General features: G+C 32.7%; 1 protein-coding gene and 1 non-coding gene across 6 annotated transcripts in view; both read right to left on the bottom strand.

The window, feature by feature from the left end:
- MLLT3 (MLLT3 super elongation complex subunit) overlaps positions 1–22,474 on the bottom strand; it is a 264,426-nt gene that overhangs the window by 21,864 nt on the left and 220,088 nt on the right. The window lies entirely within an intron of this gene.
- Positions 9,516–9,620, bottom strand: LOC111719320. The gene has a single exon (XR_002769507.1). It is a non-coding gene; the product is annotated as a U6 spliceosomal RNA (small nuclear RNA).

Below are 22,474 nucleotides of genomic sequence, written 5' to 3'. Positions count from 1 at the left end.
ATCCAACTCCCCTCACCTGCATCTCATGGCACTAACTATCTGCTATCATGGTCCTCTTCAAGAATAAAAGACAAATAACAACAGAAGAAACCTGTATGATACCACTGACTCCCTAGCCAAACACCAGTGTCAACATACAAGAACCCAACTAGGAGGCGAGTGGCTTGGATAACCATTATGCTATGCTGTAATAAGGGGGGGAAATGCAAATGATGAGCAGCAGCATCCAAACACTGTCAACAGCTAGGACACAGAATGTTACAATTTTGGAACTAGCAGGGGCCTTTAGAGATTATTAAATGGAAATAAATTGTTAATTGACAAATATTAATTACATCATTCAGATCATGACTCCGTAACAATGCTCCATGGTCTTTTCAATATGTTAAAAATAAACAAAAAATTTTATGACACTTAAATAGCCAGGAAATGGATATTCCTACTCTCAACTGGGTTCTTATATAAAAGAGGAAATAAATTTACTTTTGTTAGAATTAAGTTGATATAGTGGATCCTGAGCCTGAAGTCAGGAAGACACCTCTTCCTGAATTCAAATCTGGATCCATATACTTTGTAGCTACGTGACTTTAGGCAAGTCACTTTACCCTGTTTGTCTTCACTTTCAACTCTTCTACAAAATAAGCCAAAGAAAGAAAGAAATGGCAACCCACTGTAATATCTTTGCTAGAAAAGCCCCAAATGAGGACACAGAAGAGTTGGACATGACTGAAATGACTAACCTGAACAAAAATCACTGAATATTTCAGGAAAGGACAGGAGAAAAAGGGAAAAAGAAGCAGGAAAATACATATTGTTTGAAAGCAGCACCTGGGTTATTTAGTTCTAAATTTTTCAATTCATTTTTGACTCCGTATCCTTTTCTGGCTCTGGAACCTCTTCAGTGGGAATGGATGTAATTATTAGGGTTCTTACAGGCGGAGTTGGCCAAAATCAGGAAGAAATGTGATTTTTTTTTTTTAAACTGATTTCTTACCAAATACTACTCTGGCCAACAGTAGCTTGCCACACCAGCTGGGCTGTTTCATTGGCTTCTATCACACCTACTGTCAGCACAAAACCTCTTACACCATCTCACTGCCTGGCAGGAAGCTATAAATATGAGAAAAAACATGGATCTGCTCCAAAGCAGATGAGATACTCCAACAAAAGAGTAAGAATTAAAACACGGCATTATGCTTACCTTTTAAGACATGTATCATTTAACCTATTATTAGGGTGTGTTTTTTTTTTAATGAGAAAAAAATTCTGATTATAAACATTAAAAAATGCAAATGCTTCAAAATATAAAGAACAAGAACTTTATGAACTGAATTTGTTTGTTTTTTAAAGAATATATATAATTACAGAGCATCCTTAAATTCATATAATTATATATGTAAATATGTTAAAATAATTATGTTATGAATAAATATGTATGAAATTAAATCAAGCACTAAAAAAATTGCTGTTGGTGTATCCTTCTCAACTTTGTTTTCTTATGTGCACTCAATTTTCTTTTTTAAGTTTCACTGATGTGCTTTGCTTTTGCAATACAAAGTAAAAGTTAAGGGAAATTTACATTATATATTACCTCATTTGAAAGCTTACCCATTTTAAATCTATAGTAAAAAATAATTAGCTAGAAATCTCTTCATTCCTTCTTCCTCCCAACCCTATTACAAAAAACAAACACACACACACACACAAAATTAAAAGGAGAAGGAAGGACAGGGACAGCATGCACATGAGAAACTAATTTTTTAAATATAATATTCACAGTGAAACAAAATTAATTCTCCAAATAGCCGTACATACATCCTAAATCTATCATTTCTTTGTAAATAACAGAATGCTTCTTTACTGATGCATTTGCAATCATGAACTGTGACTGTAGTGATCATAGCTTATGGCTTTCAAAACTGTTTTTACACCATTATTGGATAAAATGTTCATCTTCTAGGGCAGCTAGGTGGCACAGTGGATAGAGCACCAGCCCTGAAGTCAGGAGGACCAGAGTTCAAATCTGGCCTCAGACACTTAACATTTCCTAGCTGTGTGACCCTGGGCAAGTCACCTGACTTCAATTGCTTCAGGAGGAAAATAAAGTACAGCTTCTAACTTGAATTTTTGATGAGCTTATAAAAGCTCATTTTATAGGATTTTATAGGATAAAAATCCTAAAAACTGTTGATTTTATAACACATTGTTGTGCTTCTGTCCCTTCACTCTTCTGTGCGTTAAAAAATGTTTTATTTATAGTCTTTTTTCTATTGCTAGATTAAGGTCACATATAATTAATTACACTGTACCAATCATAGTGTTAAAAAACAAAAAACTCATGAATACTGTAGGTTTGATGGCAAAGTGCTATTCCCATTTCATAAAGTTTGGAAAATGAAGAAAGTAAAAGGTAATATTGAGAAGGTAGTTGAAAGGAATGCCAGAAATCAAGAGTCCTGAGTTAACAACAGAACTTTGAGTTAGAAAAGAGATGATCTATTTCAGCCTCCTCCTTTTTATAAAGAGCTGAGACTCATAAAGAGATAAAGAGACTTGATAATGTAGCAATCTCAGGATTCAAAGCCAATTCCTGTGACTAAAAAGCCAACTATACCTGGCTGCCTCAACAAAACTCAGGAAGGCATAACTTAATTTGTTGTTCTTCAGTCATTTGCAGTTGTAGCAGAGTCTTTGTGATCCTTTTTGGGATTTTCTTGGCAAAAAAATTGAAGGGGTTTACCATTTCCTACAAATGAGGAAGCGGTAAAATGGCCTACCCAGGTCATACAGGTACTAAGTACCTGGTGACAACTTTGAATTTATGTTTTTCTAATTCCATGCCTGGCACTCTATCTACTGCACCACCTAGCTGCCAGCATAACTTAACCTTAGCTTTGACAGTAAGCAAATCACTTTACTTTTTAGAACCTTGATTTCCTCACATATAAAGTTGGTAATATTAATACTGCCTATTTCAGTCGGTGGGGAGAGCATTTTTTTTTTTTTAAATCAATGTGCCTTTTTTTGGGAAGACAAAGCAAGTTAATAAAGGATATGATTATGTTAAAACACTATTTTATTAGACTGCTAGTAAACGGGAATAACATACTGGGATGAATTTAGCAGTCTTATGAAGAATAGTTATATCCTAGTCTGGATATAGTTAATAGAGCTGGCTTTGAGACCAAAGGGACCTGTGTGGAAGTTCTGCCTGTGACATACTGGCTATGTAACCTGGGGCAAGCCATTTAATTTCTCACTACTGCAGTAAAGGGGGTAAAAAGTGTCAAAGGTGGTATATTAAGAACCTGAAAGAGCTTCTGAAATCATTACACTCATGAATCACAAACTTAGGCTGTTCTTTTCCCCCTTCCCTCCATACTAGAGTCTGGTAAGCATCCCTACCTCTTACCCCCCAAAATTCATAACCCAAGCCAGATACCACCCTCGGCACTGTGTTTGACTTCTGTGTAGAGAAAACTGGGTTAGCATTGTAGTTATGGAATCACAAATATTTAGCTTCCAGCCACAGTCTGATTGAACTGGTGACTGACTTCCAGCAACAGTCTGCTCTAAGTATTAGGGTACATTGTAGTTCTGGAATCATAAACATTTTAGCTTCAGGCTACAGTCCAACTGAACTGCTGACTTCCCAGCATTAGTCTATTAGAATGTACCTCAACAATCCAGGGTTATTGTTATCACCATCATCAATAAACATTTATTCAACAAATCCCAATCAATGACATACTGGGGCTTTGACAATATTAATCAGTTAATCCAAGCCCACAATGAATAATGACCAATAGTAACTGGGGCAAACTGTGCCAACTGCAATTCTGCCATTAGATGTAACTGAAAAATTTCTAGATTCCACAATTCAAATACAAATGTACACCTATTTTAGGCAAAACTAATGGGTTCTAAAATCCATATTCATATTAAAAAGAATAGTTGTTCCCTCCACAGAAGTGTTCTTTCCTTTAGTAAAGTATTCACCACTAATTTTGTTCTTTGAACAGAAAGTTTTTCTAGGCGTGCAAGATATATCATGATATGCCTTACAAAAATTCAGGAACAGGAGTAGCTAGATGGCACAGTGGATAGAGTACCAGCTCTGAAGTCAGGAGGACCAGAGTTCATTTCCAGCCTCAGACACTTAACACTAGCTATGGCTCAACCGTCTCCCCTTTCTCTGCCCTCCCCACCCCCAAAAAAAAAATCAGGAACAGATTTGGTGTATGAAATAAAAACAATGAGTTACAAATAACTTAATAAAACCTGAAATGAGACACAAAATTATCATATTCTTTGCATTCCTCAAACATGCTTAGGAAGAAAGTCAAGGTGCTGCCATAACAAGTTTATTTGCTTTAGGGAAAGTTACCCTCTTCAAGCATCAACTTCCATTTAATTTATTTCAAATCAACAAGCAATTTATTAAACATCTACTATATACAAAGTAAACCTTCACTAATAAAACAGGAATGAAAATATTTATAGTAAGGTAGTATAGTGAGCTGATCTTGAATCCAAAAAGTCCTGCTTCTAATATCTGCTAACAACTGAATTCCTTAGTTTTCTAGGTCAGTAGTCCTCAAAATATGTTCTGAGGACACTGGGAGTTCCTAGGACCCTTTGAGGGAGTCTATGAGATCAAAATCACTTTCATAATAGTAAGACATGATTTATTATTAAAATACTCCTCCCTTTTCCAACTACACATCTGTGTGAGGGCAAATTTTCTACATATACTTGTGAAAGACTGATTTCAGAAGCAGATAATTCTTTATTAAGCTATGCAATAAAGAGACATATGAAAATATATAAAACTACAGTAACTCATCTCATTAATCCTTAATTTTGAAAACTACATTTTAGACAAAAGCAGTGCTTATGTTAATATGTAATGATTTTTTGTTTATTAAATATTTTAAAATTTTATCAGTTTTGATTTATAATATGGTAAATATAGGTAATAAATGAATTAAACAAAATCTTTGGGATCCTCAATTTTTAAGAGTCTCAAGGGATAAATTTTCAAGTGTATAAAAGAGTATCAAAGACCAAAAAGCTGGAGAACAGCTATTCAGGGCAATGCATTAAGGCTCTACATTGCAGAAATTGTGTTGACCTGTAATTCATCCAGGAGCCTCTTCACCTGGGAATTATCTATTTCTATGAAATCTCATGTCTCATTTCTATTTCCTAATAATATTTTCCTATAATTCCTATAACAATGTTGTAAGGAGACCATTCTGATATTTGAAAAGAGCTACATAAATATGAACTGCTACACTTACTTCATTGGAAGCATATCTCTTATAAAGAAAATGGAAAGAAATTTAATACTTATATCTATTAACTTCTTTCTTTACAGCATATGCAGAAAGGATTAGACTAAATTAGTCTAGTTCTGAGATAATAATGACTCAAAGAATGAAATACCCTAATTTTTGGTATATCTGACTTAATTTCCTTTTCTGATTTTATTAAGCACTATAACATGAATCCTGAAAATTATAAAATTCAAAAATAATGACATAAAACTCAAATCAGACTAACTGCTGTTTTCCAAATTAAAATATTAACAAAAATTTTGAACCTTTGTGAATCTAATCAAGATTGAGAGGAATATCTTATTAGCAAAATTTAAAAATAAGGTGAATGCATAAAAATTATTAAATTACACATTTATATGTGAACAAAATGGACTTGAAAAGAAAATTGAGTATCTACGAATAAGAAAACGAAACAAGAGAGATATCTTAAACACTAACTCAGTTAAACAAACAAACAAACAAAAAAAGCTTTAAAAAAGAAAAACCCCTCAGAATAACTACAAAATGAATAAGATATCTTATAACAACTAACATTTATATAGTGCTTATGATGTGCTAGGAACGATACTAAACTCTTCAGAATTATCTCATGTGATCTTCACAATAACAGATAAGGAAACTGAGGCAGACAAAGGTTAAATAACAAAGAATGAATGTGGAAATGGATACCACACAATAAAAAGGTAGAGTCCAAATTATGTTAACATGCTAAATATACAAATCTAACACAATAATATTTTAGGTAAGTTTAACTGATTCAAGATAAAGGCAAGAGAAGATTAAAAGATATTAACACTTACTTTGGTCATTAAACTATAATTACATGGCATTCATAGTTAGTTTTATTCTTTTTATTTATATATAGTAAATACTGATAGCCATTATATGTAAAATTTTCCTAATTCTGATTAGGAATCAATCAAAAGACAATCATTAAATAATTATGTTGGGTGCTGTGCTAATTAATAAGCACAGAAACAAAGACAGTTCCTGCCTTTAAGGAGCTAAAGGGAGAAGACAAAATACAAATTTCAATATTCAAAAATTCAGTATTTCAAGTTGAATTAGTTCATATAAGTCTTCACAGGCTATTCTGCCTTCATAGTTATCATTTCTTATAGCACAGTAATAATCCATTATATAACCACATGACAATTTGGTTCTCTGATTTTGTGTACTGGGAGGGAAAGTGACAAGTCATTTATACTATAAGCTTAGACTCTGGGAATAATTCTAAATTGCCTTAAAGAATGATTAAACCAATTCACAACTTTATCAATATGTGTGTATATATTTTCACAGTCTTTTGACACATTTGTAAATTTGATGGTTGTGAGATGAAACTTCAAAGGTTATTTAATTATATTGCTCTTAATAGTAGTAATTTGGCCTACTCTTTCATAAAGTTGTTAAGTTTGTCATTCTTATTTTGAATAATATTAATTCTATAGGGAACTGGCTCTCCTAACCATGGTGCTCTGGACCATATCAAAATAAGAATCATACCTTGTGATCAAATTCCAATTTTGCCACTTGGCAGTAATATAACTTTATTTAATTAATCTTTTTGGATCTCATTTTCCTCATGTGTAAAATGAAGGAATAATAAACTAGATAACCTGTAAGGTCTAGTCTAAAACTAAATCTATGATTCTAATATCTTCTAGACCTTCAGACTCTATCATACAAAGAAGAATTCTTTTCTTTACACGTCTTCCTTTTGATTATGGTTTTTTTTAAAATGGTTGGAAAGGAGGGGGAAATACAAAGCAGGGGTTCCTAGCAGAGAATTTATAACCATAACACCTCCTGGAATAGAACTGAAAAAAATCCATATGTTCCTTGATTCTATCACCCTAGGAATGATCTGTCACTAGAGCTGTTCTTCTCACATCTAAACAACACTCCAGTTATCAGAAGTAATGCATTCTGTTGTCAGGATGACTACTATTCAGTTATTTGTAAAATAACCTACTGGAATATAGTGTAGAAACTGAAATAGCTCCAGATGATTTGCATTCCTAGGATAGAAAAGGACTATTAGTAGAGTTTTCTAAAAGTTCTAAAATTGACAACTAAAAAGCAAATTACCTACAATTATGCTTCTCATTTATAGATAATAAAGCTGGATTTGGAAAATCATAATAATATATAAGTAAAATTTCCTTAAAAATGTACGGCCTAAACAGAATATAGTATATGTCAAGAAAATTAACATTAAAATTTATTCAGCTTTCTATTCTTCAATCCATTTTGTGGGAATGGGGAGATGGGGAATTAGCAAGCCTGCCAGTCTTAATGTTTTCTCCTGGTTCTGATCCTTACTTCCAGACTTCAGAACTTTTCCTGTAATCTCTTCACTCCCTCTGATCCCAACCAACATTTTTAGCCCTGATTAGAATGTAAGTATCTTGAGGGCAGGAAATACTTCTCTTTTTGCTTATATTGGTATCCCTATACAGAGTCAGGTACACATTGTTTAATAAATGCTTGTTTTTCTATAATTTGTAATAAAAATTTACATCAATGGAAATAATTTCTTCGCAAGCCAAAATTTTCTTAATTAACCTAAAAATCTTATTGGGCATCTAAGTTAAACATGTATCGTCCTCTTCCATCAATATGATTATCAATGGCAAACTTGCTCTTGTTCTATCTACACAAGCATTGTATCATAAAGATCAAATTCCAAGATGATCTGTAAGCAATAGATATGCATATGAATATGGGTAAGAAAAGATATATATATATATATATATGTCAATGCCAAATTGAATTAGAAAAGCTCTAAATAGATGTCAAAATTATTACAGTTATGATTTTAAGAAATCAAAGTGTCTTTTATTATTAAAAAGATTGTCTTTACTATCCTGATGTTTGATTTGGAAAATAGGATTAGCCCTGTTATATCAAACGTTGCTTGAAGGAGGACTTCAATTTCACCCCCTCATGCTTGCAATCAAGAGTTTAATATCTAGGTTATTCCTTTTAACGGAATTTGAGCATGAAATAATGAATTCAAATCAAACCTGATTTAAAAGCAAATGAAAGGTGCTGGTCTTTCCAAAGAGAAAATTCTTTTCATTGGTTGCTCTTTAGCTAGATTTCCCTTTCTTTTTACAGGGATCATTGAAAACCACACATGAAGGGCCTGATTTAAATGAGCTATCCTGTAAGAAATGTCTCTTGAAAATATTAGTTTCCTAGACTTATCTACCTCCCTTCTGACTATATAACATAAGAAATTCTTTTTTAAAAGGCGGGAGAGAGCAAGCACATGCATTTAGAAGTGAAAACGTGAACCAAACTGAAAGAGCAAGATGTCTAAAACCCAACATGCTTTTAAATATCAGAGGATGACAATGTGATCTGTCCTCAATTTTAACCCACAAGATATACCATTTTTTTAAATCTCCATAATAAATTCTTAAGAATAATAATTTGTTTCTTTTAAGTCATGCTTATAAGGTTCTAAATCTTCATTTTCATGCACTCAATCTTATATGAGCCCAACAGTTGCTTTTCTCCATAAATCAATCCATTGTTGCCCTTCAGAATGAGAAGGCAGATTTATAGCCTTTTACCCCTTTTTCTCACAATCAAAAAGATGGCTATTTGGGTAACAGAATGTTTCTCTTCTTCAAGAGTGTTTGGGATTAGGTGGTAGGGGGCAAGGGCCTTTAACATCTGCTCTCTTCAAGTGAATGACACCTCTAGTTCTCACAGTTAAGAAACTGAAAAGCAAATAGCCATCAATAGATATAATTTTCCAAATGCAAGAGTTTAAGATTGTGCTATACTACAGCACCCTTACTTTCACTTTTAGTATTCAAAGATTGTTACTTAAAGTCCCAAATTCCCAAGTAAAACCACCTATTTTTATTGGGGAAAATAATTAGAATGTAAATTCTACAAAATTAAAATTAATTTATGTAATGGGAGCATATAACAAGAATTACCTTTGGCACTAATATCTTGAATTTTCCTAATCCTGAAAATATGTCTAAATTGGGTATCAAGGTTATCTACTCTGAATTTTTTTTTCTATTCTCTTCAGATTTCTGTAGCAACAACAAAAAATGTTCTGCTTATACCAAAACTGTAAGATTTTATTCTTTTTTTCTTAATTAATATATTGTTTCTACATCCTAGATTTCTTCCTGTAGCTTTCACAAAAATGTGGATCTCTTCATTAATTTGCATACCAATTTTATGCAGGAACTATGCTAATCTTCCCAATATTGTTTCAATTGTAGTAGAAAGACTGCAGAAGCAAGCACTTTTATGTACTTCAAAAAACCTTTGGAAAACATTATTAAATTTACAAACTTTATGCCTTGATTTTGAATAAAGGTATTTTATTTCAATCATCCAATTCCTGACACATATATACACACATAATAGATGTCTGCATGGAGAAACCTGCATATTTCTGCATTAATACAGTCATTTATGAGGTACTTTTATCTGTATAAATATTATAGGTAATTATGATTTCTAAAACCTCAGGCAACAAGGAGATCTACATGAGGATAAAGTCTAATGCTAATCAGTCACAATTTTGGAAAGAAAAGCTACTTTTAAATAGACATCAGATATAGGGGAAGATACTGATGCATAAAAAGCTTCAAGGATTATTTTTTTCAGAGTCAGTAAAAAAATAAAGGACACAGGTACTACTTGAGAGAAAAAAAAAAAAGTTAATCTTTCAGAAGACTAAATTGGGCCTTACCTCTATGAATATGGAATAGTGCCTGCTGGGCTAACACTTCTTGTTACCAGAGGCTATCTTTTGTCACTTAAGCAAAGCTTTCTGACAGTTTTACAGGCTGTTATCCCAAGGACTTTGGTATTTATGGCCTTTATTCACTTGGGCTTTCTGCTCTTATCTGCTGGTTACTAATCACTAAATAGATTTTTTTATGGGTCTGAAATTAGCTCAAAGGATGTCCTTCAACAATGGCAAATCAGGACAGAACCAGCTAAAGGTCTTCTCCTATGTGTCCTTCCCCTGTTGGCCACAATTTTCTCTTTATGCAGATGAGTCAATACAGGTTCAAATCCAAACGACTATATTAAGGAATTGGCCTATGTAATTTGCAGCATTCTCAGCTGAATGTTCAGTATAAATATGTAAGGTCAGTATCTCTAGACCAAGGCCATAAATATGGCTGACTGTTTAAAAAGAATGTAAATTCTTCTAACAGAATCACAACTCAAACCAAGCTCACTAGTTTAATCAATCAACAATCACCCAAACTACGTGCAAAAACCCTGTGATTGATGGCAAAGGTCACAAATAGGAAAATGAGACAGTTCCTGCCCTTAAGAAGCTTACATGGTAAGGAGAAAGATAAGTTAAGATAAATAAGGAAATACAACATACAGACAAAATAAAGAGGTGGATACTTTGCAGAAAAAGGTGAAGAGGAAAAAGAAAGAATCAGAAATGGAATTAAGTTTTTATGGGAGCTAAGAAAGAAGAGAAAAAAGAAGACGATTGGGAAGAGAATAAAGAGTTAATTTACACAAAGACAAGAAAAAGATAAAATGTTTTGTACACCCAGGAAATGCTAGGTAAGCCAGCTGGTCAGACAATCAATAAGATTTATTAAGTGCCTACTATGTAACAAATAATGAACCATGTGCTCGTTTGGCATTAGATGCCCCAAGCATTGTGGTTTGACACTCCTGATAATAGTAATTTTTAAACAACCTGGAATTAGGTGTAGCCACGTTGTGAAGGATTTTAGTTGTGGTGGGATTTTGAAATAAACCAGTGGGACACAGCTAGTAAATGTCTGAGACCAAAATAAAACTCGGGGAAAAAAGTTTTCCTGAATCCAGGTCCAGCATTCTAATCCTTGTGCCACTCAGTTAATATTTATCATATCAGAAATTAAAACAATTATGATTATGAAAATAGTGTTAAAGTTATAGACACAACTGAAAAAAACAACAACATCTGACCAGAAAGGAAAAATTGTGATTACTAAGATTCTACTTAATCTCACATTATAACTGAACATAAGAATCTATGAGACAATACTCATTTCTCCTAGCTATGTGACCTGGGCAAGTCTCTTAATACCAAATGCCTCAGGGGAAAAAAAAAAAGATTTCTTAATAATCCTTAAAGTTGCAGCAGTACTGACAATAAAAATATTTTATCACAGAAAGAGTCCCTTGTATTTCACTAGGAGTAGTTTGTATCTTTAATAATATCCCCACATTTTGATTTTATAATTCTAAAGATTATTTCAAAATTCTAACAAATCATATTAAATAGTGGTTTACTACCTAATAACATGTGTTTTAAATATGCATCTATATGGGAAATTCTGACCTGGGGGAGAAAAGGGAAGAAACTACTTTCTGACTCACCAGAGCCAAGACTTCCAAACTTTTTCACTTCTCATGATACCCCAACGTCAAAAATTGAGGATCTTGTTTTACCTTTGACCAAAAAAACTGAGGCCATTCAGCGTCCTGCTCCCTATCCTCTCTTCTCCATCATCTTACATCATTCAACTATCTTATCCCATTATCTTTGCCTTTATCTCAAAGTGGCTTGGTTTAACAAGAAAAGCCTATGTACATATATACATGATCCTATTTCACTCTTTAAGATTGCTCCCTATCATTTCCACTCTCATTATTCTTATCAAATTCATCAGAAATTTATCAGAAGGAAAATGATGTAACTTCATAGTATTTTTTCAGTTGGTAAAGAGGAAAATTTACTGCTTAATTCTTGCTGAAAAACACTATTTAAACACTTAAAAAAACTAAAAAAACACTTTAAACACTATTAAAACACTATTTAAAATTTCACATTTTTATTTTATGTTTAAATATACTCTTTTCAATTTCTTTTTCAATTTCAATTTCTTTAGAAAATAAGTGAGGCAGTGTTTCTACTGGTCTTATGCCTCAAAGAGATTTTAAAGGAGGGAAAGGGACCCACACGTGCAAAAATGTTTGTGGTAGCCTTTTTTGTAGTGGCAAGAAACTGGAAAGTGAATGGATGCCATCAGTTGGAGAATGGCTGAATAAATTGTGGTATATGAATGTTATGGAATATTATTGTTATGTAAGAAATGATTAGCAGGATGATTTCAGAGAGGCCTGGAGGGACTTACATGAACTGATGCTGAGTGAAATGAGCAGAACGATGATCAATTCTGATGATCATGGCTCTCTTCAACAATGACAAGATTCAAACCAGTTCCAATTGTTCAGTGATGAAGAGAGCTATCTACACCCAGAGAAAGGGACTGTGGGAATTGATTATGGAACACAACATAGCATTTTCACACTTTGTGTTGATATTTGCTTGCATTTTGTTTTCCTTCTCAGGTTTTTTTTTCCCTTTTTGAGGCGATTTTTCTTGTGCAGCAAGATAACTGTATAAATATGTATACATTTGATTTAATATATTTAATTTATTTATAAATTATTTAATATTAAAATTATTAATAATAAAATTAATAAACAAAAATATTTAATATATTTAACATGTATTGGACTACCTGCCATCTAGGGGAGGAAGTGGGGAAAGGGGGAGGAGGGAAAATTTTGGAAGAGAAAGTTTTACAAGGGTCAATGTTGAAAAATAATGCATATGCTTTGTAAATAAAAAGTTTTAATTTTTTTTTTTTAAAAGGGGGGAAGTAAGCTAGGCATAGAACTTAAATATAGTATTTTATAGTCTAAAGAAATATTCTACAAATACTTATTTTAAAAGAAAACAGAAGAATTCTTAAGAAAATAGCAGTATCACAAAGGACACTTGTCAGAGTCAAGAGTTATGAAGAGCATTCACTTCAGAAAAGAAGGAAGCAAGCTTAAACACATATATATTTAAATTAGACTGAAAGTTTAAATGACAGAAAACATGTTAATTCATCCAAATACACTGGCTAATGTCCCTAAAAAGTCTTTTTTTTTTTTAAATTAATAACTTCATTTTTCAAAATACATGCAAAGATAGCTTTCAACATTCACCCTTACAAAACCTTAACCTTGTATTTCCTAATTTTTTTACCTCCCTCTCACACCCCTCCCCTAGATAATAAGTAATTTGATATAGGTTAAACTTAGGCAATTTTTCTAAATATATTTCTACTTTTATCAAGCTACACAAGAAAAATCAGATCAAAAAGAAAAAAAAAAAAAGAGGGGGGAAAAACAAGCAAGCAAACAACAACAAACACAAAGATGAAAATACTATGTGTATTATAATCCACATTCAGTCCCCACAGTCCTTCTTAAAGAGTCTTTTTAAACTATGCATCCATTTAACATTAGATGTACGGTAAGCTTACTTTTTGTTTAACAGAACACATGTCAAATAGGTTATGATCTCTTGAAGCATCCCTGAACTTCTAGATTACTTTAACACACTAGAAGATTAAGACTGTCTAAGACAGGTTTGGCTTTGGACCTCTACAAATTTCTGAACCCACATCTCAGAAGAGTCTGACAACCCCGAAAGTGACAAGGAAACTCAAGAAAACAAATGAGCAATAGCATCCTTCCATCTACTTCCCTAAACAAAACTTATACAATCTCCTACAGGATCAAGTAGAGAAGTAACAATTCAGTTGTTCCATTTGTACTCTTCCTTCAAGTTGCCTTGCCATTCTGTCTTAATTAAATATTTTACTCGTGGTTCATACACAAGTTCTGCTTACAAAATAATTATCCTTAAATACATCCTGGTATCAATAATAAGAGACCTGAGAATCTGGAAGAAGGAAAGAGACAGTTCATATATGTATAAAGAAAATTTAATTATTGGTAATTCATATGGGTATAGAGAATGAAGCAAGAAGACTACTTAAGAAGTGATAGATAGTAATGAGAGCATATGATGGGGCTTTAAGAATACAGAGTAGAAAAGGCTAGGAGGCAAATGTAAAAGGCTTTATCATGATATAAAATTTCCTTAACACATACTATTTACTCAAAATGAAATCTCCAGGAGGATGAGAGATTTGTGGTTTATGTATGTATGTGTTAGAGTACACATTACAGTCAGTTGCTGAACTCTTCCCTCTTTTTTCCCCACTGACTGTGTTTACCTTGGAGAGCCAGAAAGGGATTTAACATATTGATTAGTCTCAGCTCAAGCTGGTACTGCTCCAGACTTAGGTGACAATCTCCAGATGCAAGATCAAAGTATAAGAGCAAAGAACGGATTAGAATGGCAAGGGAAGCTGGTAGTAGTGACACACGCCTAAAATCCCTGCTTCTCAGGAGACTTTAGGCTAAGGACTCCTTGAGTTTGAGATTCAGAACTGAAACACAGCTAAAGGAAAGTGGATCTCTATACTAAGTCCAACACCAACATGCTAAGCCTCTCATGGGAAGCGATAGAGGAAAGGGCATCAGGCTACATAAGAAAGAGTATACATGTCCTGGTCAGAAAAATGGAGCAAGTTAAAGCTTTGGTACTGATGAGCAGGGGGACTGAGCCTGTTACCTGCCAGTCATGGTAACTAAGATAGGAATACCTAGTTTCAAAACAAAAAACAAAACAAAATTTTAAAGTGAGACCAGTTAGGATGTTATGACAACAGTTTGGATAAAAAGTTCCTAACTATCGTAATCTTCAAGAAAAGCAGGAAGTATATGTGAAAGACTGATAAAAACAAGACTAACTGGATAGGAGAATATGGGAAGGTTGAAGGTAAGTTAAGTCTATATGACTGGGACAATCAAAATCAAAGGAGCATAAATGAAACAGTGGTAGGTTTAAGAAGAAAAATTCTAAATATTATTTTGTCCCAATTGTATGATAAGTTATCCATAAAGAGATATCCAATAGGTAATTGAAAATATAGGATACTAGGTCAGAAGAAAGATATCTGTATAAAAATATTCACTGAAGCTGTAAGAGTCAATTAGAATGATATGAAACAATATGGAAAAGTAGATGAGTGTTAAACTTTTTAGAAAGAGCTGGATTCAAATTCCTCACTCAAATTTACCGACTGTGTATATGTTTGTATGGGGAGTGAGAAAAGGACAGAGAGGAGAAGGAAAAAAAAAGACAAGGACCAACCATGCTTGGCCTTTCAATAGCTTAAAGGACATGAAACTGATCCTGCAGTCATCAAAATATAATGTGAATGGACTAGTGCCAGCATTAAGCCATTACCTTACAGAAGTTTCAAATCACCACACTAAAATCAGCCTTAACAATGTCAGAAAGTCAGGCCCCACATTTTTTTTTTTTTCTTTTTTTTTTTTTTTATTTAATAGCCTTTAATTTACAGGATATATATACATGGGTAACTTTACAGCATTAACAATTGCCAAACCTCTTGTTCCAATTTTTCACCTCTTACCCCACCCCCCCCACCCCCTCCCCTAAATGGCAGGATGACCAGTAGATGTTAAATATATTAAAATATAACTTAGATACACAATAAGTATACATGACCACAACATTATTTTGCTGTACAAAAAGAATCAGACTCTGAATTATTGTACAATTAGCTTGTGAAGGAAATCAAAGATGCAGGTGTGCATAAATATAGGGACTGGGAATTCAATGTAGTGGTTTTTAGTCATCTCCCAGAGTTCTTTTTCTGGGTATAGCTAGTTCAGTTCATTACTGCTCCATTAGAAATGATTTGGTTGATCTCGTTGCTGAGGATAGGCCCCACATTTATTAAGTCAATGTAATTCGACAAGTGCCTACTAGGTGCAGTGCACTGCTGTGATAAATAATAGTATAGGGAATAACAAGGAAATTGCATGGTTGTTTTAGTTCATATAAGAAAATTAGGTAATGAGAAGATATCTCCAAAATTCTTTCAGGAAACATTCTTTTAAAAAAGTGGTTCTCAAACTGCATTTTGTAGAATCCCAGGAGAGATTGTTTCTGGAGTCTTTCGCAGTCAAAATTATTTCGAAATACTAAGATATTTTCATTTTTATACTAAGATATGGTGTGTCAATAGATAAATCCACATCAACAAGGGCTGTTTGGCGGGGAAGGGTATGCTCAATAACTTTTAAGAGTATAAAGGGATCCTGAGACCAAAATGTCCTAAATTCAGCAGTACTTGTAGAAAAACATTTTGAATATCCCACATGGAAAGCAAAGTAGAAAGCACAGTAAAATCAGAGACAGGAGAGATCTGGATTGGAAATCTTGTTTGTGACACTTACTACCTATGTGATTTAAATCTCACTGAACCTTAGTTTCTCCATTTAAAAAATGGGAACAGTAAAAAATAGGAATGTCATAACTGTCTCTATGGATTGTTTTGATATCCAATCTATGGATTGTTTTGATATCCAATTAAGATAAATGTGTATAATGGATTTCATGAATAATAAAACATTATGTAGATAATAAATGTTACCATTATTGTCCCAGCTCCAACCTTTTACTTCTTCCATATTTGAGAGCTCTTTAATAGAATTTTCTTTGCCCAGTGGAAAAGAAATGACAACAGAAAACAACATAGCTTTAGAATATAATCTTATTTCAGTACTTTAGAGGGAAGGAAGAGGGAAAAATACAAGGTTACAAAGCTGGAAATGTGAGTCAAGAGAAAAAGAAACTCTAAAAAAGGTAGGGATGCTAATATGCTATAAGAAATGATAAGCAGGATTGTTTCCAAAAAACCTGGGAAGATTTCAATTGAAATGATGCAAAATAAAGTGAGCAGAACCAGGAGAACAGCAATATGATAAGGATGATCAGCTATGAAAAAGTTAGTAACTTTGATCAAGACAATGATCTAATAAAATCCCAAAGAACTCAACATATAAAATGTCATCCATCTCCAGAGAGGGAGAAAGGACTGGTAAACTCTTAAATACAAATTGGAGCATACTTTTTAAAACTTTCTTTTTCTTAGAATGTTTGGGTATTTTCTTTTGGAACATGGCTAATATTGAACCATATTTTGCATAACTTCAACATGTATAATACTTCTCAAGGGATGAAAGAGGAGCAGGAGGAAGGAAAAAAATTTTTTTAATTTATTTATTTATTGGGGGTAAAGAATTTCAAACAAACTTGTTAAAATTTCTCTCTCTTTACACACACACTCTCTCTCTCTCTCTCTCTCTCTCTCTCTCTCTCTCTCTCTCTCTCTCTCTCTCATTTCAATGAAATAAAGTGTGTGTGTGTATATAAAGAGAAAAAACAGACAAGAAGTAGGTATGAGATCCAGCTAAACTAGATCATACTGAAAACAACTGATCACTGATTTAGACTTAGAAGGGATATTAGATATCATTAATTCAACCCCTTCACTTTACAGATGAGGAAAGCAAGGCCCAAAAAGGGGAAAGCAAGTTTGCTTCAGTATGTACAGAGCTCATTAGCTTGCTCTTGTATCTTGCACTCTCTCGCTTTCTTTCTCAGTAGTATTTTTGATAATGGGTTCTTCAAAATTTTCTTATATCACTGCTTTAATCAATTAAGTGATAGTCAGAATTAGAATTACAGTCCAAGTTTTCTGACTCCAAATTTAGGATTCTTTCCAATAAAGGAGGAAAAGAAATATATACAAAATGTTATAGGTCTTTTGGTTTTTCCATGAGTGATCTATTATTATCATTCTTTAAAAATTAATAGCTGCTATTTACATTGTGTTTTAAGTCTCACAAAGCATCTTCCTGGCAATGACTAGGTATATAAAGTAAATACTGCCAGAATTACTACCTCCATTTTATTGATAAAGAAGGTAAATAGAAGAAGGATAAAATGGCTTGTCTGCATCCACATTCAGTTAATAACAGAATTAGGACTTGAATTCAGACCCTCTGATACTAAATCCAATGCTATTCTCACTATGGCACCTTTTTTCCTATTCTTTTTCATTCAAACCCTCAATACAGTATACAAAATCTAAGGATAAATGTATAACAAAGTGAGACCAACTACTAAAATTAATCGATACTGACATCCTTACATAAATTGTTTATTGATACTTAAAAGTAGAGGGGGGAGAAGAGAAATAATGCGGTTTTTTATTAATATATTTCCTAGTTAGGCTCCTTTAATATAGCTTTATTCATGGATTAAAGATTTATGACTCCCAGAATCTAATCTCTGACTGAACTTTATATATCTCTAACTAAATTCCTAATCATTCATAGGATATAAAAGCAAGGGGTTGGGAGGGAGGTGGGAAAAGAAGGGGGTAGGAGAAAGGCCAAATATTATAGAGAGTCAGACAATAGTATTTCTGAATTTCAAAAGTACAGAGAGTACAGCTGGGGAGTAATATATTTTCTGTACCTTTGGTAAGTTAAATTTGGTTTGGCAGAGAACCTTTGGAATAGATAAGGCTCTGTAAGTAAAACTCTTCAGTTTTAGCCAAAGAAAACAGTCTGTAGATTTGATGACTGTACTTGATTTATTACAACCATATGCAATGCCTTTTGATCTTCTATAGCCAGTAAACCAACAGATTGATATTTATCAGGAATATGCTCCATTTAAATAAGTCTTACTTTGACCACAGCATTGCTAATAATATAATTATGCCAACACCTGCATCCCACTGACAACAATTGAGTTATATCACAATTGACAAATACATACAGGCTTGCCATTTATAAAAGACCTTTTGGGAAGCATTAATATTGCATGTTTTTTAAGTGGAAATATGCTTGGTGCTAAATACTGTTATCAAAGCAACTGTCTACTTTTAGTAGAAAAAATGTAAAATTGATATATTTGAAACAGGAAGGAAATAAATTCAACCTCTTGAACTTGCTAATATATACCTGGCCCTCCATTTCCTCAAAAATAAAATGTACATCAATACATTCTGGTAGCTCTGTGAACAGGTCTATATGTCTGTATCCAATTTAAAAGTTTTCAATAGCCTGACTCGTACCTACAATTCAATTTCAGTATATGTCCTTTTCATATATTATAAATTCAAAATCAAGTGGATTACTAGCTAATACCCAGATTCAACACTTTTTTGTCTCCATGCATTCTATATGCACTTTCCCAATGCATGAAAAGCTCTTCTTCATTTGCATTTATCAGAATCCCATGTCTTGCTTCAAAGGTTCAGCATAAGTACAGACTTTCTGATCAGAGAATAGCTTTATAAAGAACACAGGCAATTTTTTCAGCTAGACTAATAAGAAATCCATGAATAAGTGTGGATTTCTATGTTCCAATTAAGATGACAGTTGCAATTTCCTTAATAATATGTGATTCAGAATAATGGTGAATTGAACTTAATGTAATGAATTCTGGAAACAATGAACTTCACTTACTGTTTTTCTAGGTATCCATTCCTCTCAGACACATGACCTACTCAACACATTAGAGAAACTAGTTCCTAATTTCATTTGGAAAATGGTTCCCATTGATGTAAGAGTTTATTATTTTTATTCATACATACACAATGTAATTGACTATTTGGAAAGGATAATGATAATCTCATTTGCTTTAATTTATTAGAGGCAGCTGAGTGGAATAGTAGAAAAAGAGTTCTGGACCTGAAATTAAAATGAGTTCAAAAACCTGGCTTCAGTATTTAGTAGCTGTGTGAACTTGGGTAAATCACTGAACCTATTTGTCTCACTTTTCTGAACTATAAAATGATGATAACAACAATTACAATGTTGTGATAATCAAATAAAGTAATATTTGTAAAGCAATTAGCAAAAACTCTGGGAGACAGCAGTCACTATGTAAATGTTCAGTCCATTTTTCCTTTACTTTCTTCCATCCTGTTCCATGTCCTTCACTCTTGGGCTTTTTGTAAAAAAATTTAAAAAAAAAAAAGTCCATTTTTTTATGGTAGTCCTCAAAAAAAAACAACCAAATACACACATCTTATTAAATTATCACGAATGGGGTAAACAGAACATATTTTCATAAATGTATTATTAGTTCTGATCAATTTTTTTTTCTTTTTTCTTTTTGTCTTTAAAAATACTCATATGAAATTGCTCTGTGAGAGGGAATGAAGTTCCCTATTATTAGGGAACATATTAGGAAATGTTCTGGCAATATTTTTAAAAAGGTATCTATTAAAAACTTTATTTATGACCTTGGTATCTCAAGATTCTGAAGGCTGACTTCAAAGACCCAACTGTGTGTAAAATGCTACCTAGGCAAATTAAGAATTAATATCAATTAGATTCTGCTATATTTATCGATGAAAATATCCAGATTTTATTTTGCATAGTGCTTTGATGCATAAAACACTTTACATATATTATCTCATCTAGGTTTCAAGTGAGATGATATGTATAAAGAAACAATCAAATGAAGTAGGTACTACAGATATTAACTCCATTTGAACAATTTAAGCTAATGAAGATAGAAATAAAATACCTAGTACACTAATCTACAGGTTTTCTTATCTCAGTTTTCTCCTTTATTTTCTATACACACACACGCACACACACATACACAAACTTATTTATCATTTTTTTAATTCTGCTGCCATCCAGTAAGTTTAGAAGGTATGCTTTTGCTGCTGTCCCACATGTATTCAGAGATCATCTATTTTATATCTTTAGGAAAATACTTTTGAGAATTACAAGTAATGAAGAGAAGTTGTTTACAAAACAAATGACAGATTTAGAGTTGATGATGTTATGTCAACAAACCAGTTTATGACTAAAGAAGAAAGATACATGCTTCAGATGAAGAAATCAAAGTTATCTGTAGTCATATAAAAATGCTCTAAATCACTGTTAATTACAGAAATGGAAATTAAAACAATTCATACCTATCAGATTGGCTAAATGACAGAAAGGGAAAAAGTCAAATGCTGGAGCAGATATGGAACAACTGGGACACTAGTGTGCTATTGGTGGCGTTGCAAACTGTCCCAGCCATTCTGAAGAACAATTTGGAACTATGCCCGAAGGTCTATAAAATTGTACATACCCTTTGAATACCACTACTTGGTTTGTATTCCAAACAACTGGGTTTGAATTTCAAAAAGATAAAAGAAAAAGGACCTAAAAGCACAAAAATACTAAAATATTTATGAGGTGGCAAAGAATTGGAAATATATGGAGATGACTATATAATGAGGATGGCTGAACAAATTGGGGTATACAATTATGCTGGAACACTGTTGTACTTTAAGAAATGATGAACAGAATGCTTTCAGGAAAAATTTGAGAAGACTTATATGAACTAATACAAAGCAAAGTGAGTAGAACTAGGAGATCAATGTATACAGTAATAAGCAATACTGTTACAATGATCAATCAGGAAGGATTTCACTATTTTGATTAATATAATGTTCTAAGAAAATTACAAAAGAATATGATGAAAAATGTTATTCACCTACAGAGAAAGAACTGCTGAACTGAATGTAGAATAAAATATCTTTTTTTTCCATTTTCTTCATTTTTCTTGCCTTTTTTGGGGGGAAGGACAGATGTGATATGGTCAACATGGAAATATATTCTGCATGATTTCACAAATGTAATTAATATCATATCACAATGCTTTCTCAAAGAGGAGACAAGTGGGAGAGAGAAAATTTGGAATTCAATTTTGTTATTTTTTTTTTAATTTTTTAAATGAATATAAAAAACAACTAATATCTGAATGAAGTTGATTGATTTCAGAATGTGAGAAATTCTGTGACAAAGTCAAAACTAAACTACCATTCATGTTTCTACTAGACTCAAGTCAGACATGTATAAATTTCATTGTCATTCTTTTCCTCAGAACCATCAATGGTTCCTATTGCCTACCCAATAATAGTTAGCATTTATATAGCATTTACTATGTTCCAGGTACCATGTTAAGTACATCACAATTATAACCTAATTTAATCCCTGAAAGTAGGTGCTATCTTTATAGATAAGGAAATTGATGCAAACATGAGTAAAATTAGTTGCCTACTGGCAAATTTGAATTCACCTAGGTCTAATACTCTATTTATTCACTGTACCACCTACCTACCAAATATAAGTTTGGAATTCAAGTACTATTCTAGTACTCCACATTCTAGTACTAACTTAGTCTTAACTCATGCTATGCTCCTTACAGTAATCCCTTTTACATCATAGCAATTAAGGTCATAGCTCTCCCATGACCTAAAAAATCTCAATAAAAATTTTGGATTTTTTTCCCTTTTTCTTTTATGTATTGTTTACAG

This window comes from Sarcophilus harrisii, chromosome 1, assembly GCF_902635505.1.
Source record: "Sarcophilus harrisii chromosome 1, mSarHar1.11, whole genome shotgun sequence".
Classification (NCBI taxonomy): Eukaryota; Metazoa; Chordata; class Mammalia; order Dasyuromorphia; family Dasyuridae; genus Sarcophilus; species Sarcophilus harrisii.
This window is presented reverse-complemented; position numbering and strand designations above follow the sequence as displayed.